This window comes from Falco punctatus (genome assembly GCF_963210335.1).
Source record: "Falco punctatus genome assembly, chromosome: 8".
NCBI lineage: Eukaryota > Metazoa > Chordata > Aves > Falconiformes > Falconidae > Falco > Falco punctatus.
This window is the reverse complement of record NC_137588.1, coordinates 44447895-44460792: the sequence shown is the minus strand read 5'-3', so window position 1 is coordinate 44460792 and position 12898 is coordinate 44447895. Positions and strand designations below refer to the sequence as shown.

The 12898-nt window shown below is 53.6% G+C and overlaps 1 protein-coding gene across 4 annotated transcripts in view; it reads left to right on the top strand.

Annotated features, from left to right (window-relative positions):
* Positions 1-446: 446 nt before the first annotated feature.
* The window catches only part of PSD2 (pleckstrin and Sec7 domain containing 2), a gene marked incomplete at its 3' end in the record, with an annotated part of 84655 nt that continues 72203 nt past the window's right edge, over positions 447-12898 (top strand). For all 4 annotated transcript variants that reach the window (XM_080399326.1, XM_080399328.1, XM_080399327.1 and 1 more), the window contains exon 1: positions 447-8081. The remainder of the gene's footprint in view (positions 8082-12898) is intronic.

The window sequence follows — 12898 nt, the reverse complement described above, 5'->3', positions numbered from 1 at the left end:
TGACTACGGTTACTCAGCCTGCTCAAACGCTGCTCTCTCCTGTCCTGCTGTGTTTTATGGCAGGCTGGGTCAGGTTGCAGTTGCTAATAGCAGTCGCCAAGCTTGGCACAGAGGGAGGGCAGTCCCAGCCGAAGGACAAGCTTTCCAGCAGGACGTGTTGCACTTCTGCCAGCTGCAGTGGCATCTGGGCCCTGCTCCCCTCTGTCATGTTTTGGGAGGACTGGCCAGTGCAGGGAATGCAAACTGGCGGGTGTTTTCCCCTGGGGCTCACATTAGGTTATGTGGTTGACAGTGCTCTGGCATGTCCTGTCACATGGTGGGGAGCAGGTCTGAGCCAATGCATGACCCATGGCTATGCTGGCCATGAAGCACTGCCCCCAGGCTGGCTGTGGGTCACAGGACCCATTGCTACAGCTCCTGACCCTCCCCGGTTTGCTAGGCTTGAACTTTCCTGGTAAGCTGAGATGAAACGAGGAATCCTCTGGCTGCCCCAGTAAGGGAGAGCCATGTCAACGCCTCTTCCTAATGCAGAGCTGACACCAAGATGTCCCCTGGGAGACATGACCTAGCCCAGCTCCCCAGCTGGTTTAGAAACCATTCCGTTTTGAATCCACAGACCCCCACCACCACAACAACAAGTAAGGATAGAGTCTCAAAGGGCACCCAAACCACATCCAAGCAAGGCCACTGCCTGCTTGTCCCCATTTGACCATGTCCTGGACATTGTCTGGAATTGAGGGAACAAAGCAGGGTGGGCATAAAGCCATTGCCTTGCTCTCCTCCAATTTAGCTCCATGGAGTGTAGGCAGAATCAGCACATAAGCCACAAAAAGTCTGTGCCACATTTGTCTCCTTTGTGTCTCTGGGCTTGCTGCACAAGGAGCAGGGGGAAGAGAAATGTGTTCAGGCTGTAACTAATGCCAGAGCCTAAGAAATGGATCAATTCACCCCCAAACAATTTGCAATGCAAAGGGAGCAGCCCTTCTCTTGGTTTACTCCTCCCCATGCACAGACACATGCACAACCCTTCTTTCCCACATCCCTGCGCTGGGAGAAAAGCAGCTTGTCACCCCAGCACATACAAAATACGCCACCCCGCTGCCCCCACCCACTCTGCCCAGCAGATTGCCTCCTTGCTGATTTAAATCCCTGGCGTGAGCACAACAGTACCCATCCACCCTCTGGCACCAGAGAGTCGGGAGTGGTGAAGACTGGATGCCAGAGAGGGGGTAACCCCAGCACATTGGCAGTACTGCCCGGACACAGCTCAGCTCTCCGTGTCTCCAAAGGTTTCTCTTGCAAGCACACTCGACTGATTAGTAAACGGAGCCTAAACCTTTTGGTCTCAATCGATCTTATCTTTAAACCCTGCAGACAACAATTCCTCAATCGATACCTCATTTAATTGCTGCCACCAGGCTGACAGCTGGGGTTCTGGCTGTGCAAGCCTGGCTGTCACATGGCAGGTTGCCAGCGCGACCTTCTAATCCCAAACTGATTTAGTCTCATGCAGCTCCTCTTCCCCGCCCCGCCCCACAGACCCTATTCCTGCCCTTCCCTCCCTGTGCAGGGGCAGGGAACGCCCTGGCTACATGCATCCCCCCATGAACACATTTCATCTCTATGCTCATTTGCCTCTGGACAGGTGTGATCAAACTGTCATGTCGATGAACGCCTGAGCATGGACACGCAGACTCCATGCTCACTGCTGAGGCCTGATGCAGCCCAGTCGCAGCCCAAGAAGCAGATCCCTGCCATGCGGGGGACACCTGGGTGACACATGCAGTGTTTCCCAGCCAGCCCACACTAAGGGACAGGCAGCTGCTGCTCCGTGCATCCCAATACCAGAGCTGGCCTCCATGCATCTTTGCAGCGCTGCCTTCCCCCGCTGGGACCCTGCATGGGCTGGGCTTGATCCATTTGCTGGCTGCTGTTCCTGGCAAGCGTGAGGAACTGGATTTTTAGGGATGCTCATGACCCTCTGAAGAGCAGCAGATATAGAGGCAAGCCACTGCTGCTGTTTTAGCACAAGCTGACTCGTGGAATCAGGCATTGACACCCCCACGGAGTGCTCAGCTTGGGGCTGGGGGAGGAATGGCAAACCGATCAGGCTTCTGTGAAGGGGTGCTAGCCATGGCTGCTCTGTGTTTGCTCTGGCTCAATTTTTACTCTTGTTTTGATCATGGATTTTGCTGTGGTGTAGTGATAATCATAGGTGCAACATGTATTTCCTTCGGTGGCAGATGTGAAATAATTGCTGTAACCCTGATCTTTGAGTTGTGTGTTTGTCATCTGCAGTTCTTGATGGCCTCTCTTTGTGGTGATGCTGATTGCTCTGTCCTTGTATCCTCGGGAAACATTAGTGTGTAATTTTGTAAAGAAATAGAGCTGGTATATGAACACATCACCAGCAATACTACCACAATAAAACCTAGGCCTTCCTCTAGACAGAGATCGTGCCCCTCAGTACCAAGCATGAGTCTGGGGTCTGCCCAGCAAGGAGATGTGCACCTTGCTTTCAGTGGTGCCTGTGGCATCAGTGCATCTGCAGCTCAGCCCAGCCACTGGGATCTGGTGCAGACCTGGTCTTGGTCACACCAGCTTTCAGGCAACGCTACCTACAAATCCACAGTGTAAACCACAGTGGAGATACATCTCACTGCAGTCTGTGGCCATCACTTTCTATGTGCGTGCTCTTCTGAAGCTCACTTGTTCCATCTCCAGCTTTATGTGGAGGCAGCAGCTTGCCCAAGCTCTGCTGAACACATCTTGGAAGGTTTCTGAGCCTAGATGCAGTGGGACTGGTGGGCTTGGCTGGTCTGCCAGCAACGCTACCTTCTGTGCCGTTTGCGGAATCAGTGCCTGGGGCTGATCACTGACTTTCCTGAACTCCAGGGGAGGATAGACCATAGCAGAAAGAAGCTTTCAGGTTTGTCTTGCAAGGGGTGACTTACCTACTGGGTACCACCAGTGACATTTTGAGTGTCACCTACCCTTGCGGCTTTGAATCCTTCCACTCTGTGGTGAACCAGAGTCAGTCCCCTCCAAGCAAGAGGAGGTTTGGAGATGTAAAATAAATCACCAGCTCCACTGTTGGCCTTAGCTAGTAAGTATCCTTATTTTGTGCTAAGTAACAGAGATGAGGCCCTTACTATGCTAAGTGCTGTACAGAGGAAATGGGTCTGGGGAACTCGGGTCTTCCCAGTGTCTGACAAGGATGTGGAAATCTTCTCAGAGGTGACCATCTTGGTACCATTTAAAGCCGTCACAGATGAGCGTTGAGGAGCCAGTGCACTAGGAAAGGCAGGTGAACATGCTAACAGCTTACTGGGGACAAACTCAGCTCTGGTGTAAATGGATGCAGTGTCTTTGGGTCCACTGGGTTAACTTAGAAGACCTGTGGCTGCTGCAAGAGGCGGTGTCTCCTCCAGCTGAAAATAGGTGGGATGCATCACGTCCTACGTGTCTACTCTTTCAGTTTGCTCTTCTCCTGTAACAGCTACTCCAAGCCAGAATGTAACCTTGGGAAAAAAGCCAGATTCTGCTCTTGGTGCAAACTGCTGAGACTGGAGGACATAGCAGAGGTCAGGCTGAAGTTAAAGGCACCTGAATCCTGGTTCCCTGGGCCAGAAACCATTTCCAGAACCTTTTGGTCTGGACAGAATCTAGCCTGTACATCCAAGGTATCTTACCACTGAGCTTGAACAGTACCTGTGTAAGCAAGACTCTGTTCGGTCAGGGTGTAATCTTAGGACAAAGTCTGCCCTGTTCCCAGTCCCCCATGCCACAGCTCCCCAGCAAGCCAGGGAGGGAGATGAATGCTCAACAGCTCCATGAATGAGGGTCGTGAAAGCTTGCTATCATGCTAGTAGGAGTGGGGGACTTGTCTGTTATCAGCAACCAGAATTTGTTTCCACTGGCCTCTGCTACCATTCAATAGTCTGCTCCATTCAGGACTGCTATCTGCTGCAGCTTACTCATGCCAGGTCCTCTGTGGGCGAGGCTGGAGCAGAGTGGATCCAGGTAGGCAGTCCTAGTGGGAGAGGTGACTGGTGGCAGAGGAGACCCTCAAGGGCAGGATGGGGGTTGGCTACCTGTGCAGGCAGTGGCATGGGAGTACCCATCCCACAGTCATCCTTCGCCTTGGTGCGAGAAGGTGCCTGACACATACTACCGGGAGATCAGCAGTTGGCCCCGAGCATGCCCCAGATGGTTTGATGCCAGGGTGTTTGCACACAGCTCTGCCATTTAATGGGGAGAGAACGCATAGCTGATCCCAGCTGAAGCCATACACTAAAATGCTGACAGACTGTTTGTCGAGACACAAACATTGGCAAATGGCCCCGCTTGCCATATACTTCGAGTCACGGTAGGGAAGGAGGGAACCCAAGAACAGGGCTGTCTCTGGCAGTGACTGAGAGTCCTCAAAGTGCAGTTCAGTGCATGTTTCTGGGAAGAGGGGAGTCACTTGGGAGATTTGAAGCACCCTTTTTCCAAATGAGTGGAACTGAGATGCCCCAGCTTCTTAAAATGAGGCTGGGGGTGATGGGGACAGCTGGGTGTGTTTCTCATGCAGCACAGTTTGGGGGATGGAGCATCCCACCCATCCAGCCAGGATGGAACCTCTTTGGTCCCTCTGGCTTGGTGTGTTCAGTGGTATTTTGCCAGAGAAAGCCAGATCGTCAGTATCTTGGGTATGCCAGAGGCTCCTCTCCTGTCAGGTAATGCAGCACCCAGGGCTGCCAATGGTGCTGGCTGTGCTCAGCGTCTCTCAGCAGGGCTGTGCCTTACTGATGTGTGCTGTTAGCTCTTCCCACCCGGGGTCTTACACACCAGAAAGGAGTGGATGGGAGCTGTGGGGAAGGTGACGCTGAAAACATGCATCAGAGCTGGGCAGTGTGGGGCAGGAGCCAGGGACCAGTGTTGTGCCCAGCAGGTGGGACAGGTCTGCTTGCCTCTGGGTCAGGCTGGGACCTTCCCATGCTTGTGCCATGAACTTACAGCAGTGCTGGGAGGGGAAGCATTGCTTCCAAACAGCAGCTTGTGGCATCTAGTGCATCCTCTGGGGTACCTGGGTTTGCACCCTGGTAAAGCCAGGTCACATTACTTGAGTTGTCAGTCCAGAAAAGTGAGCTCTCAAGCAGTCTGGATGGCAAGAGGTTCCTGAAGGCACTGAGCTGGACAGCTGCTGTTTACATTTCCCAGCAAACAAGGGAAAGCAAGTATTGCTCCTGTGCTGATCTAGCAGCTTTCATTTTGCCAGCAAGAGTCTTTTGTCTCTCAGATCTCCCTAGCTGGAAAAAACTTTTGAAGCTAATTGTTAACCTGACTGGGCCTCAGTTGGAGACTTCTGCAAACAGGGAGTCCTGTGCTTCCAGGAGCAATGCCCTGCAAAATGCTGGATACTTCCAAGGGCAATAGGGTGGGGGAGAGGAGCACCCAGGAAAAGGAAGACATGGCCTATGGGGATGAAGGGCACAGAAGAAGAAGGGTAACAAGGAGGGGAAGGAGCTATCACCTGGGAAGAATTACAAGCAAAGCAAAGCTTTTTACTTTATCTGGACACCACTCTGGAGCAGTCTGATGTTAAAGGAGCCCATAGTTTTAAATTACCACTAATGACCACATCAAAAATATCAAAGTTTGGGGTCAAGATTCAATGAACTAGGGAAGGACTCTTGTGGTTTGATCCTCTGCTTTGAGGATCATTCAACAGGTACCTGCATCAGAGCAAGGGTAGTAAAGATGCCAGGGACCATCTTTTTCACCAAGCTCGTGCAAAGAGGATGGGGTCCCTGCAGAGTGTGGGGCTCAGCTTGGCTTGGTGGCAGATGGGCTGTGCATCCCTCCGCCAGCTGCCACTGCAACGCTGTCGCGCTCCATGCTGCACCACACAGCCACATGGGCAGCTCAGCACTAGCAACCAAGCCAGGCTGTGGCACCCACTGACACCCCAGCCTGCAGCACCATTGAGGACCACTCAAGGCACCCACTTGAGGTTGCAGAGGCCTGGGAGAGCCCAATTAATTGTCTTCACAGAGTAGCCGTCCCCTAATATGGTCTGTCACTGCAGCCCAGGACTTTAAATTCAGTGCCTGCAACTGCATGGGAGGCTCAGCAAGGCAATGGCAAAGGATGCAGGGCAGGGCTGTTAGCCTATTTTGTTCTGGGCTGCTTTCTGTTCTCTTCTGGGATGTCTGTGGTGCTGCCAACTTCACAATATATGATTTCATTTCCAATTTTAAATCACATGATAGGAATGTTGGTCACCTAAAAAGCAAAGAAAGCTTTGGCTTGTGTGAATTGCTGTGAAAAGCATGAAAAGGACTTGTACATAGGTAGAAAAATGCCGACTGTGGGCTTGAGGGGCAGCTACTCACCTTGTACAATGTCAGAGCATGTGTCAGACAGGGACACCCCACTGCCCCTGTCTAGTTTCTGGGACAGTTGTCCAACTAACTTGCACTGGAGAAAGTCCTGGAAGGTGGGTCTTGCATCGCCTCCGGTCATCTTTCTCACCATCCCCTGCATTGGGTTTTAGATCCCCACAGCCCATGAATTCCTTGCCACATCAAAGAAGAGGAGAGAAAAGAGCAAAGTGACTATTTCTCAACCCAACCCGAATGCCCCAGGCAGTGACCCAAGCAGCAGCTTGGCCACTGAAGTGCTCAGCTCCCAGCCTTGCCCTGTCCTCCTGCCCTCCTCTTGCCAGGCTGCCTGTTCAGCCCCCCCCACTGTGGCTTGCACATGCCAGCTGCTTGCCCTGACAAGCCAAGCAAGACCCCCCTCCACGGTCCAGGGAGAGGGAACGGGCTGCTAACGGAAATGTATCGCTTCAGTGTGATCTCCCTGACCTGAAATCCTCTGGAGACCTCTCTCCAGACTAGTTCATCCTGCTGATGCTGAACTCTTTCTTCCTCCTCGTTTTGCCTCCTTTCTCCCCACATTAGAGGTTTCTCTGTGAGGTGTGGGGGTGTCTCTCATGGTACCTTGCTGCGTTTTGCATAATCTCCCACATCGGCCTTCCCTCATTCAGAGGTTCCCTGGTGGCTGCATCCCCTTCTGCTGATGTGCCGGGCTCAGTGGCTGGCACCACAGCCTCCCGTGGGATCCTGTCTCTTAGCAACGCTCCAGCCCAGAAGGTAGATGCTGAGCACATGTCTGGTCCACCAGTCATGGGGGCTTCATGCGCAGGGCAGAGGGCAGCTGCTGCCTGGAAGGAAGGGGCTGTATCCTCCTGCACATGCCACCTCCTCTCTCCCCTGGCCCTGTGAGGTAGGCGAGGGGTGTGGGAGGTTGAGCATCAATGTAGGGGACCGCAGCCTGGTACCCCACCAATTGCAGAGTTCTCCAGGGCCTTTCTTGCACCAGGGACATGCAAAAATCCCACTTCCCTGCCTGCCTTCTACCACTGCTCCCGCATGACTGACAAGGCCCTGAGAAGCTGCTCAGGCAGCCCCTGCCCCAAGAGTGCCGTGGTGGGGATGAGGCAGCCAGGGGTTCCAGAGCTGCAGCTGTGCCCCAGGCGGAGGGGGGTCCCTGCGGGCACACCCTTAGCATGGGAGACCCCAATTAACTGCCTGCTTGGAGCAGCCATCTTGATGCTGCCAGCGTGGGGGTGGAAAACAGTGCCTCATTCCCAATACCCTCAGCCCACTGAGAAAACATCCACAGAGCCAGCAGCCAGTCCTTTTTGGGGTTCCCACATAGCATTCTACTGCCACAACAGAGCACAGGTCCTGGGATGGCCGAAGGGGGAGAGGAAGGCAAGCCCACGGCCTGCCCACACCTTTGTCGCTTGGCTCTGCGTCCCTCTGCCCCCGCCCCGCGGAGCTGGGAGCAGCGCCAGCTGCGAACGCCAGGGGGAGCCAAAGGACGCGACAGCAGCAGCTGCACTCTTTGGCGTCCCCTGGCGTCCAAATCTCGCACTGCAACCGGGAGGGATCCCAGTCCCGGGTCCCCCAGGGGATGCACCGAGCGGAGCGGAGCCGCTTGCCCATGGCCCCACGCGTGTCCCGGGGGCCGGCGCCCGGCGTGGCGGGGACGTGGAAACGGAGGCGAGCAGGGCGCGGAGGTGCGAGGTGAGTGCGCGCACCCCCCACGCAGGCACACACCGCGGGGAACATCTCCGGGAGTGGGGGTGGGCAGGGCTCCTGGGGGCGAGCGATGGGCTCAGCCCCCCGCCCCCGTGCCGGAGGGATGGGTGCCCCCGTGGCTGTGTTATCCCTGCTCCAGAGGGCTGTGCCATCCCCTGTATCAGCAGCAGGGTGCAGGGTGGGCTGTGCAGGCGCTGCACGTACGCCTCTCCATAAGCCGAACAGTGGCAGAAGCTGGAGCGACCACCCCCGGGAGCACCATCTTCGTACAAGTGGTGTCCAGTGAAGTGACATTCACCGAGTTAGAAGGTGACTGTCCTTTCCTGAGAGTCTCCGGGAAGGAGTACTGGGGGATTAAGCTTGTGCTCAAGTGGTGTCATGCTATCTCAAAGGGCTGCAGTGCTTCTCAGGCTGTTCAGGGAAGGACTCGCTGTACGGGTTTTGGAAGATTTGAGGCCTGGAAGAGGGTTTGCTGCAAGGATTTTTCTGCTGTCAGGTTCCTGGCCAGCTCTTTCCTGGTCCAGTGCCTCTCTGGCTTTCTTCTGTGTAATGGAGCAGGCTCATCGGGGTGGCAGAAACATCCTTTCAACCACCACCCAGTGGTATGTAAGGCAGAGGCAGCATCCCTGCCAGGCTGTAAGCAGTGCTCCTTTGCTCAGACATGGGCGAGAGGCACTGGGCTCACTGTAATTCCCTAACTTAGAGGGAAGGCTGAGAAGCAGAATTAAAAAGGTGTCATGTGGAAAACCTCATTCAAGCTGACATGTGGGTCACCTTGGTCTGATGGACAAGAATTGCACTGGGAAGGTTTAAGGTCTTTCTTGGCAAGCAAAGTTAGTAGCCTCTTGGCAAAGTTGCAGGAATAGGATGCTTGCTTTCTCTGTGGGATGGGAAGCCTTGTTATGAGGAGCAGTCTTCTGGTGCTTCAGCCTCAAGTTCCATGTCAGTACCTCTGGGCAGTGGTCATAGGAGGACAGCAGAATTTGCCTGTGGATTTGATATGATTCCTCAGTTAGCAATGACTTTGTGTAGGATGAAAGACACTCCAGAGTAAAAAAAAATTAAAATGTCCCAAAGTGAGCACTTCTGGTTCTTTCTGCCTGGCAAAAATTGGCTTCCTTGTGGCAGGAAAAGGGGAGTAATGGTTTCTAGGTTTAGTATGAGGGAGGCGGCAGTTCTGGGGCTGTTGCCCAGGCTGGCAGAGGTGGTGTGTGGGGGTGACCTTGAGCAGTCAGCTTGTGCACCTATGGTTGGCCTCTGCAGCCCAGAGCAGCTTCAGCCTGCACCCTGCTGTTGGCAAACTGAATTTCACTGTTGTGAAGTCAAAGGCATCATCACCATTGTTGGCACCACAAAAGGGACTCGGGCAGCCCAGGGCTGGAGCTGGTGGTCTCCTCTGTCCCAGTGTTTCCTGTCACCCCTGAGCTTTCCCCATCCAGCAGCGCTGCTTGCCATCCTGGGCTGCTGTCCCTGGGGAAGGACCATGGTATTTCTCCAGCACAGGGCAGGCGGGCCACCTTCCTGCTTTACTGCTGCCTGGATGCCCTGCCTGATCCATAAGGGTCATCGCTCCTGCCCCAAATGTCTTGATGACAAGTGCTAGCAAGCAGCCACCGTTAACAGCCCTAGGAAAGACAAAAATCTTTCTCCACCTCTCAACTTCGTCCTAGACTGGTGTGCACGTTTCCCTAGCCTGGAGGGAGTGGCTGAGCAGCTGAATTCCATTCAAGACAGTTAAAAGACCATTGTGGGTGGCTGATAACTTCGAAGTTAAAAGGAAGCTGACATGGGGATACCCGCAAAACAATCTTGATGGCTTTTCTCAGCTGGTGGACTCAGACATTAGGTTAGACCAGAAACACTCACCTCAGTTTAGGGGCTGCTGAGGTTCACACCTGAGCTCATGGCTCCCACAGACTGCTTTTTGCAAGTCAGAGTTTAAGAAAACAAACCACACCTGGCAGGGAAACCTTTCTTTGGAGGGACTCACAGCTTTCTGCAAATGGACCTGGATGGTTTCCTACTGACTCCTTTGAGAGCAGCGACAACAAGGAACAGGATTTTGAATGGTGCCCTGAGATCTGGTGCTCTGTGTTTCCGTTCCAGCACAGGGTCCTAAGCCAAGAAAACTGCCTGTCCTGCCAAGGCTGGGTAGGAAACTCGGCCCTGGAGCAGGCAGGCAGTGGTGTAGCCTTAACTCCTCTCTACAAACAGCAGTGAGGCTCCTTTGATGAACATGCTATCTGCAGAACTTATTTTCTTGTTTCTTTTTTGGGGACTCATCACGCCTGCCTCAGCTGCAGCCTGCTGACTGGCTGGTGGTCTGTGGAGCTTTTGAAGATGCTAAATACAAGCTCAGTGATGATCCTTAATAACTTTTTTTTTCTCATGTCCTCTTTGAACAGCGCTCTCTGCTAGTGGGCTGAAAAGTGAGCTGGGGGAAAGGTGCTGAGGTGCAAGGAGTCGAGCAGAGGTAGGTGGGCTGAGGCCAGCAGAGGAGATGGCCTCAGCAGTAGGGAGCCTTGAAGCAGGTTACAAGCATTAAACTCGTTCTGGCACTTCAGTGGTCAGGCACATCAGGAATCTTCTTAAGTTTTCTCTCTTGGTGATCGTTTCTTGCAAAACGCTGGGTTTAGCAAATCAGGAAGACGGGGACCAGCCATTAGGTTTGGGCACATGCATCCCACAGGCTCCTGGGGGCAGAACATTTCTTCTGTTAGGCAGGTAGACTGACTGTCAGCAGTGAGTCTAGCAGTCATCTCAGAGAGACAGAGAGCTGCTCTGCTTTGAGGACCATTCATCCCAGCTGCTTGCCTGAACACACTACATATCTGCACTTTAGCTGTCTCCTATCAGGTTAGCATGTGCATGGGCAAGCTGCCTCCTCTGTATTTGCTCCTCCTGCTGTGGTGACCAGATGTCCTACTCTTTAGTGACATCGTCCTACTTTCAAGTAGGTTAATCTATTTTTGCCTGGCCCAGAGTGTTGGACTGTCTTTTGTTGTGACTTTGCCTTTCTGCGCATCCTGCGCCTGGCTTTCCTGTGGCAGAGGTAGAAGACCTGCAGGTCACGGTCCCAAGCAGTACAAGCCATTTTCCTTTGCTGTGTTTCCTGCAGGAAGCCTCTGGGCCCTTGCACAGCAATCAGCCTTGCAGACAGGTCAAAGGCTTGGGGCCCCAGTGCACAGTTTTGAGCCTGCCTCCTTAAAGATGATTAGATGCTGAAGGTCCTCAGAGGGAAGGCTTCCAGCTTGCTTTAAGGGTCTGGATGTCCTTGTGCTGGCTGGCAGTCACGTAAAGGTGGTTGTTCTTGTTTTAGGCATATCTTGTCTTGAAGTGCCAGCACTCCCAGGATTGGAAGAGACATCTGAGTGGGGAAGGGAAGAAGGACTTTTCGGGGCTGACAGTCAGCTGGGGACAGGACAGGAATCTTCTCTTGTAACTGAAAACAAAAGGCAGGTTGAATACTGCAGGGAACCTCCTTCCAACTCACAAGCCTTCCTCTGAAAATAGCTTCTCTTTGGCTTGCCAGCCTCTGCTAATACTGATCTCTCACCCTGGCTCTTCCTAACCACTAGTCCATTTACCCTTTGACTTTGAAAGCAGTAGCTTCTGGGTCATGCTGAATTCTGCATGCCTGAAGGGTCCTTGAGCTGCCTGAGGTGGACTCCAAGTGTCCTGGTGTGGCTGCAAGGCTGCAGTCCTGGAAAAGGCAAGGGAGCTGGACTGCCCCCCAGGTAGGCTGTGCCATAGTGGGGCTTGGAGGGAGCATGCAGGGTGGAAGCTGAAGGCCGATGAGCTTTGGTTCAGTGCTGCAGTTTATTTATGGCCCGCTTAGCAATCTCAGGCAGGCAGTGTGGGTTAAGGCATCTCCTGTCCTGGATTGACAGTACAGATCCAATTAGCCTTGAAAGCCTCTAATTATTTGTCCTGAATTGCTCTGGTGGTAACCAAGGCTCTGCTATCTCTTCCTTTTGTCTGTGTCCCAGCTGGAAATGCCCCAGTGTCCCTGCATCTAGAGCAGCAAGTGTGATGTGTGAGCAGAGTCAGCACAACCTAATGAAAGAAGACAGGCCCCGTTAGTTAATGAGGGGGTGGACCTGCTTCATTAAGTTTGGGGAGTTCTCCAAGCCCTGTCCAGAGGGACAAAGGACTGAGATTATGTGTGGCTAAGATAAGGCTCACATGATTACTGCAGCGAGAGAGGTGGATGGAGGGGCTGCAGACCATGGGGAGGGAGGGGATGGTAGTCAGAAAGGATTTGAAAGCAGAAGATCCCTCCTATCTGTGCAAAGCAGGCACATCCCTCGCGGAGTGCAACGTCTATGCCCAGACCAGGTCACTTGTTCCCATGTTTCATTCCTCCCTTTGGAGCCATGCTGCTAGGAGGGTGCCCAGCACTCAGATGGCAAACGCTCTCCTTTGCTCTGCCTGTTCACTGATGCTCTTGCTGCTGCCAGCTCTGCAGGACACGTGATCTGGGTGAATGGTGTGCTCTCCTCTGGCCCCAGTGCTTCAGCCCTGACCCTTCTTGGTACAGTTACTCATCTGTGCCCTGCTCATCAGTGATCCAGCACAGAGGGAACAGCCAGCTCTGCCTCTGCCAGACTGCAGCATCCCAAACCGATGCAGGTGACCATTCCAGGGAAGTGACCCTGGCTTTCTGGGAGGGAAGCTGGGCCTTAACAGCTTGGCTGACCCAACAGCATTATTGCAGGTTGGCAGCTGAGAGCTGTGGGCACAAGGCCGGGTTACACAAGCAAGGCCTGAGGACTTCTCTTTTCCCAGACGTGCTAAGTTAC